Genomic DNA, 14,079 nt, shown 5'->3' with positions numbered 1-14,079 from the left:
GTGGTTTCCTATTGCCTTAAGAATCAAGACAAAATGCTCTATCTGGAGTTTAAAGGCCTCCAAAACTGGCTCATCCTCTGTTTCTAGACTTCTTATACCTTATTCCCCTCGACATGCTCCTCACCCCAGAGACACAGGCCTCCTAGTTGTTCTATGAACAAGGCAATCCTTTTCCCAGTTCAAGACAGATTTTTGTTTTTTTCCCAAGAATGGAAAATTCTCTTTCCCCCACTTTGACTGATCTCCCAAGTGTCCTTATATTCCACCATCTAAAGGAAGCCTTCCACGGGCTCTTTTAATGGCAGTGTCTTCTCCCCATTAATGGTTTCCTATTTATCCCATACATAACTTGATTTATATATTTTGGAGACTATCTAGAAAATGGATTGTTTCCCTTTCAGTCTTTGTATTTCTAGTGTCTTTGAAGTATATAAAGGGTTTTTTTTATGTTTTTGAACTGGCTAGATCTCACAATAACCTTATGCAAATATCATTCCCAGAAAGGTGGAGATAAGATAGCAGCATGACAGTAGAAATTATCAGTTCTCTCCCCAAATACTCCCAAAATATTAAAATTATGACTCAAACCAAATTTCAGAGAAGCAGAACCCACAGAAAGACCCAGGGAAACAATTTTCCAGCCCAAAATAACTTGGAAGATCTTTGGGAAGTCTGTTCCACCTGGGTCAATAAGGATGGCAGCACAGCCAGCATTACCCAGGGCAGGAACAAAGAAGCTCCAGCCTTCCAGAAACAGTCTGAAGGGTGTCTGTATCCATGGACAACTGAAGCCGTTTTGAGATCTGCCAAACCAGGGATCAGCTAGCACAACTTGGAAGATCAGTGAGAAACTTCTGCCAGAGAGAGCTTGGAGCCCAGGTCAGGACAGCCCCAGCCTGAGGAAATGGAAACAGGATCAAGGAGCCACCCAGTAGGGAGCTGCTCAGCAACTGCTCTCAGAGGGCTCAGCCCAGGGAAGGTAAGTGGGTGGAGGTACATCTGTTGAGGTCTCTCTACTATCCCTGGGATAGGACTCTTGTGCTTTGTTCATATTCATACCCTGGTCACAGTCAGTAGCCCCCATTACCATAAGAAAAGCAGGGACCCTTGTCACAGCTCCAGGGCAGAGGGGGCATGCTTATGGTCATCCATAGGCTAGGAGATCCATCAAAGACTCTCATAGGACCTTAAAAGAACTGAGGTTCTTGTGGGGATGTCCCAGTAACACTCAAATGCTTGGGAAGCACCTCAAGATCAGGGTATAGGCTGGAGAAATAAGTACATAGGGGAAAAAAAAGAACCTGACTTTAGCTAATTACTTTGGTCCCATTGAAGATCAAAATATCTACTCTGAAGATGATAAAGTCAAAGCTTCAATATCCAAATCCTCCAAGAAAAATAGGAACTGATCTCAGGCGATGGAAGAGCTCAAAAAAGATTTTTAAAATCAATTAAGAGAGGTAGAAGAAAAATTATAAAGAGAACAGGAACAGGAAAATCCATGGAAAACAAGTCAGCAGCTTGGTCAGGAAGATTCAAAAATACTGAAGGAAATAACATGTTAAAAAACAGTTTAGATCAAATGTAAAAGCAATCCAAAAATTGTCTGTCTGACAAGAAGAAAGCTCTCTGAAGAAAACAACTTCTTCAAATGGAGAATGGAACTAAGAGAATCTGATGACTTTGAGAGGAATTAAGAAACAGTAGAATAATTCCAAAAAAGTGAAAAACTAGAAGAAAATGCAAAACACCGCTCCCAAAATGCAACTGACCTGTAAAACAGACCCAAGAGAGACAATTTATAAATTATTGTGCTACCTGAAAATCATGACCAGGAAAAAGAGGCTTCACTTCCTTTTTTATTTATTTTTTTTGTTTTTTGCAAGGCAATGGGGTTAAGTGGCTTGCCCAAGGCCACAAAATTAGGTAATTTTTAAGTGTCTGAGTTCAGATTTGAACTCAGATCCTCCTGACTCTAGGGCCAGTGCTCTATCCACTGTACCACCTAGCTGCCTGGCTTGACTTCATTTTTAAAGAATTTCTACACTGAGATCCTAGAAGGAAAGGGTAAAATGGAAATGGAGGGAATTCACTGATCATCTCTTGAAAGAGATTCCAACAAAAAATAACTCCCAGGAATATTACAGGTAAATTCCAGAACTCTCAAGTCAGTGTACTCTTCAGCAGCACATATACTAAAACTGGAACGATACAGCATGGCCCCTGTGGAAGGATGACACGCAAATTTGTGAAGAATTCCATATTTTTATTCAAGTAAATGTCCTTCAATTGGGGAATAGCTTAGTAAACTGTATATGTGTATGTCATGGAACACTATTGTTCTATTAGAAACCAGGAGGGATGGGAATTCAGGGAAGCCTGGAGGGATTTTCATGGGCTGATACTGAGTGAAATGAGCAGAACCAGAAAACACTGTGCACCCTAAAAGCAGCATGAGGGCAATGATCATCCTTGATGGACTTGCTCATTCCATCAGTGCAACAATCGGGGACAATTTTGGGCTATCTGCAATGGAGAATCCCATCTGTATCTAGATAAAGAACCATGGTGTTCAAACAAAGTTCAAGAACTATTCCCTTTAATTTAGGGGAAAAAAAACAGATATCTTATTGTCTGATCTTGTTATGTCTTATACTTTTTGTTTCTTCCTTAAGGATATGATTTCTCTCTCATCACACTCAATTTGGATCTATGTACGTCATGTAAACAAAGACTGACAAATTGCTTTCTTTGGGAGGTGGGGGAGTGAAGTAAGATGGGGAAAAATTGTAAAACTCAAAATAAATCAAATCTTTAACAAAAACTTCCCATTTATAGGGGCAGCTAGGTGGCGTAGTGGATAAAGCACAGGCCTTGGAGTCAGGAGTACCTGGGTTCAAATCCGGTCTCAGACACTTAATAATTACCTAGCTGTGTGTCCTTGGGCAAGCCACTTAACCTCATTTGCCTTGCAAAAACCTAAAAAAAATTAAAGTAAAATAAAATAAAAATAAAAAGTTCCCATTTATAAAAAAACTCCCAAGTCAAAGAGAAAATATTACAAGCAACCAGATAGAAATAATTCAAATATCTTGGTGCTACAGTGAGGATTATGCATGATTTAGCAATGTCTACATTAAGGGCAAGTAGCACTTGGAATATGCTATTCTGGAAATCAAATGAGCTGGATTACCACTGAAAATCAACTGCCCAGCAAAAGTGAATATCCTCTTCCAGGGGAAAAGATAGATATTCAATGAAATATGGAAATTTAAAACTTTTCTGTTGCAATAACGAGAGCTGAACAGAAAGTTTCATCTTCAAGTACAGAACTCAGGTGAAGTATAGAGAGGGTGAATGAGGATGGTGAATTATGAGAGATATAATGATGTTGAACTGTGTGTATTCCTGCATGGGAAGGGGGGGGGTAAGGGGGTAAAGAATGGAGCAAGAAATGTCTCAGAGTGGAAAAACATACACACATAATAGTGGTATAGAAATCTATCTTACCTAGAGTTAAAAGGAGAGGGATGGGGAAAAAACAGGAAAGGGGAGGGAAGATTATGGGAGAGGGTAGTCAGATATAACACAACTTTTTTTTTTTTTTTTTTGCATGGAGGTGGGCTTGGGTGACTCCCCCAGGACCACTTGGCTAGATCATTGTTGGGTGCTGGGAGCAGGGTTTGGTTTTGGGTCCCCTGCTTCCAGAGCTGGTGCTCTATCTGCCATGTCACTTTTTTGGTCCCACAATACAGATTTAAGGAGGGATGAAGTGAAAGGAGAGAATAGAATAAATGGGCATGGGGAGGAATGGATGGAAGGATATACAATTAGCAAAATAAGCTGTGAGAAAAATATAGAAGCAACTTATCTGATGGACTTATGACAAAGAATGCAATTTATCTCAGAGACAGAGCTGATGGTATCTGAAAACACACTGAAGTACAATTTTTTTCTTCTTTTTCTCTCACTTTATTTTTTGTGAGATTTTCCTATCTTTGTTGGGGGAGGGGATTATGTTTATTCCAATAAGATTAGTTTAATAATGTTTAAATAAATAAATAAATAAATAAATAAAATTTTAAAGAAATAATTATATAGATGAGAAAATTGAGGCCACCAGAGGCTGTGATATGAGGCAGGATTTGAATTCAGTTTCATTTGGCTAGTATTATGCCATTTAAGTGCTTAAAAATATTTGTTGATAAATTGCTTGTCCATGCTCATTTTAGAGAACACAAAGATTCATAAGTAAAGTATTTTCACAAAGTCCAATAGGAGATATAAAATTAAGATCTGAAAGACACTGTCTTCTACCTGAGGAAACTACTTTTAGTAGAAGGGTCCCTAGGGCTCATGTTGCCCAACCTTCCCCTCTTACAGAAGATAAAAGGGTTTCACTCTTTCTAGACAGTGATTCTCCTCATACCTCTCTGCTTTTCTTTTTGAAAGGAGAGCCTGAGGTCAGCCTCATAATGGACATGTGCCAATATTAACATTTGAAGGGTCCTGAGATCCAGAATCTCCTTTTTCAGGTGGCTCTTCTGTTACTCTATTTGTTTTCTGGGGAAATCAGTCTGGCATCACCAGCTATTCCAATACAATTCACGTATTTGCTAATAGCAAGGGAGCACTAGAACAACCACCCATGGGGAGGGGCCCCCAGGTATGAGGCACCTGGGAAATTAGAGCTCCTTTTTTAATTTAGTAGTTCAGTGAGAGGAGAAGAAATAGAATATGAATTTTTAAAAGGTCTGTGCCGTAGGAAAGGAAAGAATCTGGTGATTAAGTCTTTTGTGAACCTTGCTTACATTTCCTTGATTAAGAAAGATAGAAAGAACCTGTCAAAAGCACCCAATTAGCTCTGTGTTCCCTTTTACCCTGTGCTGAGCACAGCTACCATTGAAAAATGGGGCTAAGACTGATGCTGACACTTCCTAGGGGATTCCAGGTAAATCACCTTTTTTTGCCTCTATAAGACTCAGTTTCCTCATTTTTTTAGGTGAAGAACAAATGAATTACAGAATTCCCAAGCTGAAAGAAAAGACAACACTTCCATTTGCTCTCTCAGTTTAACCCATTTCCTAAATATGCATTTTTCACTTTTTGTCCTTCATGCATAGAATATTTTCTCTTAAATTCTACCTACTTTATATGTATGGACACATATATGTATGTATATTCATATCTATGTATATATATATATATATATAAAACTATATTTATATATAAATAAATATTGATATATGCTCTTGCATATAATATATGACAAATTTTCAAAATAATTGACTTTCTTTATAAACTTGTATATTTCATTTGATATATAATATTAATATTATTAATAATATTATTCTGAGTAAGAGTCCATAGGCTTCATTAGATTGTCAGAGGTGTCTATAATATACACAAAATTTAAGTACTTCTGCTTTAGAGGCAGGGATCATTCTGAATTAAGAAAAAGTTTTATGGTGCATTTGATGAAGTTTGTCCTTCATTCGCAAAGAAGACCATGACATCAGGGAAGTGATGCCATGACAAGTACATGAATTAAATTTGAGTGATGGGGTGCTGTGCTGAGTCACCAGCCTCATTTTCACCTCCAGAGCCAACTGGACCCAGATATGAATCAGGCCAATTGGAGATGTTAAGCAGTCAGTGTTCAGAGACTTGTCCATGGTCACATAACTAGTAAGAGTCAAGTGCCTGAGGTTGGAGTCCAACTCCTGGCCTCCTGAATCCAAGGCTAATGCTTTATCCAATGAAGCACAAGGTTGTCCAGTGAATATATGAGAATCATGAAGTATTAGAAGTAGCAATTAGTCCAATTCTGTAGATCAAGAAATATTGTTGTTGTTGATACTGTTATTATCCTTTGTTCCCAAAGAAGACTATGACCTCAGGGAGACGGTGCCATGACAAGCAAGTGAATTGAATGGGGGGGGTCTATGCAAGGTCACCAGCCTCAGTTTCTCCTCTGGAGTCATTTGGATTCAGTGGCCAGATATAGAATAGGTCTATTGGAGTTGGCCTTGGATATGAGGCAATTGGGGTGAAGTGAACAGTCCAAGGTCACACAGCGAGTATCAAGTGTCTGATTCCAGGACTGTTGCTCTACAGAGGATAGATTTTAGAATCAGGAAGACTTAAGTTCAAATCCTTCCTCATAAATATACTATCCATCCATGTGAACTAGAAGTGCCCATATATATCACACCACAGAACCATGGAATTAGCTATGTCAATGTATTAATATGATAGCGGATATGGAAACTCACACCTGGAATTCCTTAGGAAATAATTCATTTAAGTTACTGATTTACATATAATGTGTAATTCAAAATGAAATTTTCATAGGATGCAAACTATCTTGTAGTGATCAGTGGGGTGAATACCAAATGGCCCCGGCCTTGATATCTGAGACCCTGGGTTTGAATCCTGTTACCAACAGTGACTATTTTCAAGACCTTGGGTAAACCGTTCTGATGATCAATTTCCTCAGTAAGATGAGAATAAAAGGTTGCCCTAGAGTCAGGAAGATAATAGATTGAGAACTTTAATCTGGGCAGAGTGACTTAGGCTTGGCCCTAGAGAACTAGGATTTGGAGGGCACTTTCAGTCATTCTGATGAAGTAGAGAACAACTGCACTTTGTACACAAGTGCCAAGAATAATAAAATAAAATAAAAAGCCTCTGAATGAGATATCTAACAAATAAATCCAAAGAAAATATCACCTTATGCTCCCAAAGAAAGTTTGAGGTCAACAGGTTTTTGTGCAGCATATTTAAATTAATATCATAAGCACATGATTGATTGATTGATTGATGATGGTTGTCCTTCATTCTTGGAAAAGACCATGACATCAGGGTGATGATGCCATGACCAGCACATGAATTGAATTTGAGTGAGAGGGTGTTGGGCTAAGTTACCAGCCTCACTTTTTCCTCCAGAAACATCTGAAGGCCAGAAATGGCCAGATATAAACCAGACTTCCTGGAGATGGTCATAGGCATACACACACACCTACACCCATACACACAAGCACAGACAATGGTAGTAATGACTTTACCTAGGTATAAATCTTACCTCTGAAACATTCAGGCAAAACAATTCATCTTTTAAATGTTGCAAGAATATATTAATATGTGCATTATGTAGAAGGAACCATATATGATGTATGCTATGGATAAGAAACTTGTCCTTGCCCTTAATAGTCTGTGATTCTATCAGGATGGTTCAACATTTAAAAAGATAAAAAGACTCAAAATCATTTATAGAGAAAGGGAGTACTCAAAAATCTTCTCTTGAGAAGTTTAGAGAATCATTGTCTATGAATCTTAAATCACAAATAACCTGCTTATTTGCATTGATGGAAGGAGTTTCTAATCAGAAAAAATTACAGAACAATGTTAACATTGAATACTTAAAACTTGTATTCACATAACAAAATCATTTTGAAGGATGTGCTAGGTAACCTAAAGAGAGACAGAAATAAGACTATTATTATAAATTACATTCATACTTTATCATGCTCCTAATAATAGTTAATTGGATTATTATTTTACAGAGTGAGGAATTAAGATATAAGAATGTTTTATGAACCCAAGCTCTCTTCATCTCTGCCGACTGCTTCTCAAAGCTTTAATTCTTCGAGAAAGAAAGTCTGAATCAACCAATAGAACTTCTTTCTCCAACCTTTTCTCTTTGCTCTCCTCAATTCTTTTCTATCCCTAGAAGTAGGTGGGTCAGTTTGTGAGGAGGGAAAAGAAAGCATTTGAAACTGTTTTGCTTTACTTGAGCTCAAGCTCCTCTCCTGGGGTCAATTAAATAATTTCAGTTCAATTCAATACAATTTGATTCTAGAAGCTTGCATAAAAGTCAGTGTTAACATGCAAGTAACTCTAGTGTGTGATAAGGATGCAAAGACCTGGGGATAAATCCAATCCCTAGACTCAAGGATCAGAGATTCAGATGGGAAAGTTAAAGAGATAACAAATCCAGGATAATTTAGAAAGGAAGACAGTAATGCTAAGCTTTTTCTTTGCTTTTTTTTTATTATTTGTTTATTTTTCATCCATATGTATATGTATGTTTTTAAGTTACAAAATTCCCTTCCACTCTCCATTCTTATCCCCCTCCCCCCAGTGGCAAAGAGTCAGTTAGCATTGTACATACATATTTTTGATAAACATTTTTATGGATTAATTATTATTGGTATGTGGAATTAGGATTAAGGAAAAGGAATTCATAAGAGTTAATTTCAATAAAGTGTTCATCAGATTCTGAAGGTTTTGTATATGTGTGTGTGTGTGTGTGTGTGTGTGTGTGTATTGTTTTGTTTTGTTTTTCTTCCATTGGATGGGGATAACATTGTCCATAGCCAGTCTAATACAATTGTCGTAAATCTCTGAACGGTTGAGAGGAGTTGCTTTCATCAAGGTTGTTCATCTCACAATGTTGTTAAACTGTCCACTGTTCTTTTGGTTCTACTCCCTTCAGTCAGTATCATCACAAGTCTTTCCATGCTTCTCTAGAGTCCAGCCATTTATGGTTTCTTATAGAACAATAATATTCATAGGATTCATGTATCATAATTTGTTTAGCCATTCCCCAATTGATGGGCATCCCCTTAACTTCTAATTCCTTGCCCCTATAAAAAGAGCTGTTATAATGTTTTGGACGATGTAAGACTTTCCCCTTTTTTATAACTTTTTCTGTATATAGATCTAGTATTGGTATAGCTGAGTCAGGAACATTTTAATTGCTCTTTGCTCATAGTTCCATATTGCTCTCCAGAAAGGTTGGATCCATTCAGAACTCCACCAGCATGCATCAATGTCCCAATCTTCCCACAACCCCTCCAACATTGATCATTTTCCCTTTTTTCTCATGCTGACAAATCTGATAAGTGTGAGATGATAACTCATTGTTGTTTTAACATGCATTTCTCTAATCAATAATGATTTGGAGCATTTGTTGATATGATTATATATAGCTTTAATTTCTTCATTTGAAAACTGTCTGTTCATATCCTCTGACCATTTATCAATTGGGGAATGACTTGAAACCTTATAAATTTGATGCCATTCTCTATATATTTTAGAAATGAGACTTTTATCAAAACTCCCAATTGTGAAGATTGATTCCTAGTCTACTACTTTCCTTCTAATTATGACAGCATTGCTTTTAATAGTGCAAAACCTTTTTAATTTTATATAGTCAAAATTTTGCTGTTTGCAATGTACTCTAATTCTTGTTTAGTCATAAATTTATCCCTTTCCATAGATCTAATAGATAATTTCTTTATCTATTAATTTATCTATGATATCACTCTTTATGTCTAAACGTTTTTAAACATTTTGACCTTATTTTGGTATAGGGAGATGTGGATCTATGCCTAGTTTTTGTCATATTATTTTCCAATTTACCTAACAATTTTTGTCTGATAGTGAGTTCTTATCCTGGAAACTGATGTCTTTGAGTTTGTCAAACAGTACATTGAGGTAGTAATTTACTGCACTTTCTTTTGAACCTATATTAATCTACTGATCCATTACTCCTTTCTTAACCAGAACAAGGCAGTTTTTATGACAATTCCATTTATTCCTAAATTTTCTATTTTTTAAAATAGGAATGGATGTTGAATCTTATCAAAGACTTTTGTAGTATCTATTGAGATAGTCTTACGATTTCTGTTGTTTTTACTATTGATGTGTTTAATTGTGTTGAGTGTTTTCCTAATGTTGTGAGCCATCCCTGCCTACTTGGTATAAATCCTACCTGATCATGGTGTATTATCCCAGTAATAACTTGCTCAAGTCTCATTGATAAAGTGTGATTTAGGTTTTTGGCATCAGTATTCATTAAGGAGACTGAGCTACAGTGTTCTTTATCAGTTTTGGTTCTTTCTGGTTTAGTTATCAGCACCATCTTGGTATCATGAAAGCAGTTTGCCAGAACTCCTTCTCCTATTTTTATATAGTTTATGTAGAAGATAAATTAATTGCTCCTTAAATGTGGATCCATTCATATTCTTCAATTTCTTTTTATGAAATGGAATATTTAAGTAACTTATTTCCTTTTCTTTTAATCTGAGTAGATTGTATTTTTGTAAATATGCATCCATTTCACTCAGGTTATCCAATTTATTGGCATATGGTTCAGCAAAATAGCTTCAAATTATCTCTTTAACTTCCTCCTCAGTGTTTAGTTCACCTTTTTCATTTTTGATAGTGGTAATTTGTTATCATCTTTCTATTATTAATCAAATTAAGCAATGGTTTGTCTATTTTATCAGTCTTTTGATAAAATCAACTCAGTTTAATTTATGAGATCAGTTTCTTGTTTTCATTTTTATTAATCTCTAGGGCAGCTAGGTGGCACAGTGGATATAGCAGCAGCCCTAGAGTCAGGAGGACCTGAGTTTAAATGTGGCATCAGACACTTAATAAATACCTAGCAGTGTGACCTTGGGAAAGTCACTTAAACCATTGCCTTAAATAAGTTAAAACATGTTTGTTAATCTTTCCCTTAATTTTCAGAATTTCCATATGGTATTTAAATGGGGATATTTAATTTTTTCTTTTTCTATCTACAAAGCTTTTTCTTAGGAAGAGTTACCTGAGTGAATCTTAAAGAAGTGTAAGTATTCTAGGCTAGAATTCATGAGTGAATTAGAAAGGAGTAATGAAAGGGAAGAGAAAAGCATTTATATAGAACCTATAATAAGTCTGGGACTATACAAAGTGAATTTTTATTTTAAAAAAATATTATTGATTGAGCTGAGGGAGGGGAATGAGGAGAGACTGCAGAACTCTGTCCTCTCCCTCTGGAACAGGAATCTGGGGTTCTGATCACATCCAGATCCTGATCACAGTCTAGGCCCACCCATAGAACAGCAGGGCCCCCCCTCACCTCAGCCCTGTGGCAGAGGTGGGCTCTTATGGTCATTCACAGACCAGGAGAGAGGACAGAGCCTCACACACTGAGACCCTTGTGGGAGTGTCCTAAAAGCTGAGGAAGCACCCCCAAACCAGGACCAGGCTGGGAAAATGAGCAAGCCGAGAAACAAGAGGAAGACCATTGAGAAATATTTTGTATATGAGCCCAAGAAGGATCAAAATACGCAGTCTGAAGATGAGGAAACACAAGCTCCTGCATCTAGAGACTCCAAGAAAAACAGAAATTGGGTTCAGGTTATGACAGAGCTCAAAAAAGACTTTGAAAATCAAATGAGGGAGTTGGAAGAAAAACTGGGAAAAGAAAGGAGAGAGATGCAGGAAAAACATGAAAATGAAGTCAGCAGCTTAGTCAAGGAAATCCCCCCCCAAAATGCAGAAGAAAATAGCATGCTATAAACCAGCTCAGGTCAAATGGATAAAACAGTTCAAAAAGTTATTGAGGAGAAGAATGCTTTAAAAAGCAAAATTGGCCAGATGGAAAAAGAGATAAGAAAGCTCTCTGAGGAAAACAAATCCTTCGGATAAAGAATAGAACTCAGAGAGATTGATGAATTTACGAGAAATCAGGACTCATTACTTCAAAACCAAAACAATGAAAAATTAGAAGAAAATGTGAAATATCTCACTGAAAAAACAACTGATATGGAAAACAGACTTAGGAAAGATAATTTAAAAATTATTGGAATACCTGAAAGTCATGATCAGGAAAAGAGCCTTGACATCATTTTCAAAGAATTACTACAGGAAAATTGCCCTGATATTCTAGAAGCAGAGGGCAAAATAGAAATGGAGAGAATCCACCGATCCCCATGAGAAAGAGATCCCAAAAAAACAACCCCTAGGAATATTATAGACAAGTTCCAGAACTCCCAAGTCAAAGAGAAACTATTAACAAGCACACAGAAGGACACAGTTCAAATATCATGGAGCTGCAGTCAGGATCACTCAGGACTTAGCAGCAACTACATTGGAAGCTCCTAGGGCTTGGAATATAATATAATGGAAGGCAAAAGAGCTTAGAATGCAGCCAAGAATGAACTACCCAGCAAGGCTGAATGTCCTCTTACAGCAAAAAGATGTCGTTTCAATGAATCAGGGGGATTTCCAATGTTCCTTTTGGAATGGCCAGAGCTGAACAGAAGGTTTGATCTTCAGATACAGGACTCAGGTGAAGCATAGAGTGTGGAGGAGAAGGGAAAAATATGACGGACTTAATGATCATGAACTGCATGTATTCCTGCATAGAAAAATGACACTGATAATACTCATATGAACCTTCTCAGTTAATAGAGCAGGTAAAGGGAGCTTTTATAGTTAAAGCACAGGAGAAAACTCAGTTTGAAGGTAAAATATGGTGTAAAAATGTAGTCAATAAAAAAAGGGAAATGTAATGGGAGAAAGCCAAAGGAGAGGGGGAATAGGCCAAGATATTTCATATAATAAGATTTTTTTTATTACAATGAACTATTGTAATGATATGGAAGGGGAGAGACAAGGGGGAATGAGGGAACCTTTGCTCTCATCAGAGGTGGCTAGGAAAGGAAACAGCATATATACTCAATGGGGTATAGGCATCTGGAGTAAGAAGGGGGGAGCAGGGGGAAGGGGTGGGGATGTGAATAAAGGAGGAGAGGATGGACCATGGGAGGAGAGTGGTCACATATAACATATTTTCTTTTTTACTTCTTGCAAGGGGCTGGGATTGGAAGGCCTGTCCAGGACCATAGGGCTAGGTAGATTCTGGGCCTAAGGAGTGTTATGGGGGCTCACGGCCTCTTGGCCCCAGGACCAGGGATCTGTCTGCTGCGCCACTCAGCAACCCTACAACAGAGTCAGAGTGAAAGGAGACAGAAAATATAGTACATGGTAGTGGAGAAATAAGAAAGGAGGGTGTTGCGATCAGCAATGGCAACGGTGGAAAAAATATGGAAGTAACTTTTGCCATGGAGTTATCATAAAGAATGTGATCCACTCATGACAGAGTTGTTGGTTTTGGAACAAAGACTGAAGAACATTTATTATTATTATTATTTGGGGAGGGTGCAGGGGAAATGGGGATGGGTGGCCTGCCTGGGGCCACATAGCAGGGTGATCTTTGGGTGTCTGAGGCCGGATTTTGACCCGGGTGCTCCTGGCTCAAGGGCCAATGCTCTGTCTTCCACCCAGCCACCCCTACTATTTTTACTATTTTATTTTATTTTGGGTCTTTTTTTCTTCTTCTTTTTGTTTTTTGCAGAGCAGTGGGGATCGGGTGGCTTGCATGTCACACAGCTGGGTGATTGTTGGGTCTATGGGGCTGGCTGGATGTGGGCTCGGGTGCTCATGGCTCCAGGGCTGGTGCTTCTTTCATTGCGCCATCAGGCCATACCTACAATTATTACCATTATTTTTTTAATTTTAATTTTTTTTCTCTCCCCTTTACTTTATCACCCAAGCAAGTCTATATTCATGAGGGGCAGGGGTATTTTGTTTACTCTTAAAAAAGAATATTTTATTAATGTAAAAAATTTGTACAAAAAGAGAATTAAAAAATAAAATAAAATATATTTTCCTGAAAAAATAAAAATAAAATATTATTTCATTTGTCTGGCATCACAACCCATTGAGGTTCCTATTTTTATTAATTCTGTTTCACAGTTGAGGAAACAGTCAAATAGACATTAAGTGATTTGTCCAAGGTCACACTGTCAGTAAGTGTTTGAGGCTTGTTTTAAAATTTCTCCTGATTCTAGCCAGACCCAGTGCATTATCCATTGTAGTAGGAGAAGAGAAAGTCTTTTCAAAGACACAAAGGATGAAACAAATGGAAGACCTCAAAGAGATCTCTTCATTTGATCTCTATTTAATTTTTCCCCTTCTTAGATAGTAAAACAAATTGCCTGGGGCATTTTACAAAACTTGTCTGAGGTGTCCTAGAAAAAAAATGGGAAATGAAGTTTATTTGTTTGTTTGTTAAGAAAATGCAATAAACAATAGGTGCAAGGAAGGAGAGAGAGAGAGAGAGAGAGAGAGAGAGAGAGAGAGAGAGAGAGAGAGAGAGAGAGAGAGAGAGAGAAACAGAGGGAGGGAGGAGAGAGGGGGGGAGAGTGACTAAATCAGAAGGGCATAATGCCAGTCAGG

The 14,079-nt window shown here is 37.5% G+C and overlaps 1 pseudogene; it reads left to right on the top strand.

The window, feature by feature from the left end:
- Positions 1 to 2,173: 2,173 nt before the first annotated feature.
- Positions 2,174 to 2,268, top strand: LOC141519721 (U6 spliceosomal RNA; annotated as a pseudogene).
- Positions 2,269 to 14,079: the final 11,811 nt, after the last annotated feature.

Source organism: Macrotis lagotis, chromosome 3 (genome assembly GCF_037893015.1).
Source record: "Macrotis lagotis isolate mMagLag1 chromosome 3, bilby.v1.9.chrom.fasta, whole genome shotgun sequence".
Classification (NCBI taxonomy): domain Eukaryota; kingdom Metazoa; phylum Chordata; class Mammalia; order Peramelemorphia; family Peramelidae; genus Macrotis; species Macrotis lagotis.
The sequence above is the reverse complement of the archived record's forward strand: the minus strand, read 5'-3'. Positions and strand labels throughout refer to the sequence as shown.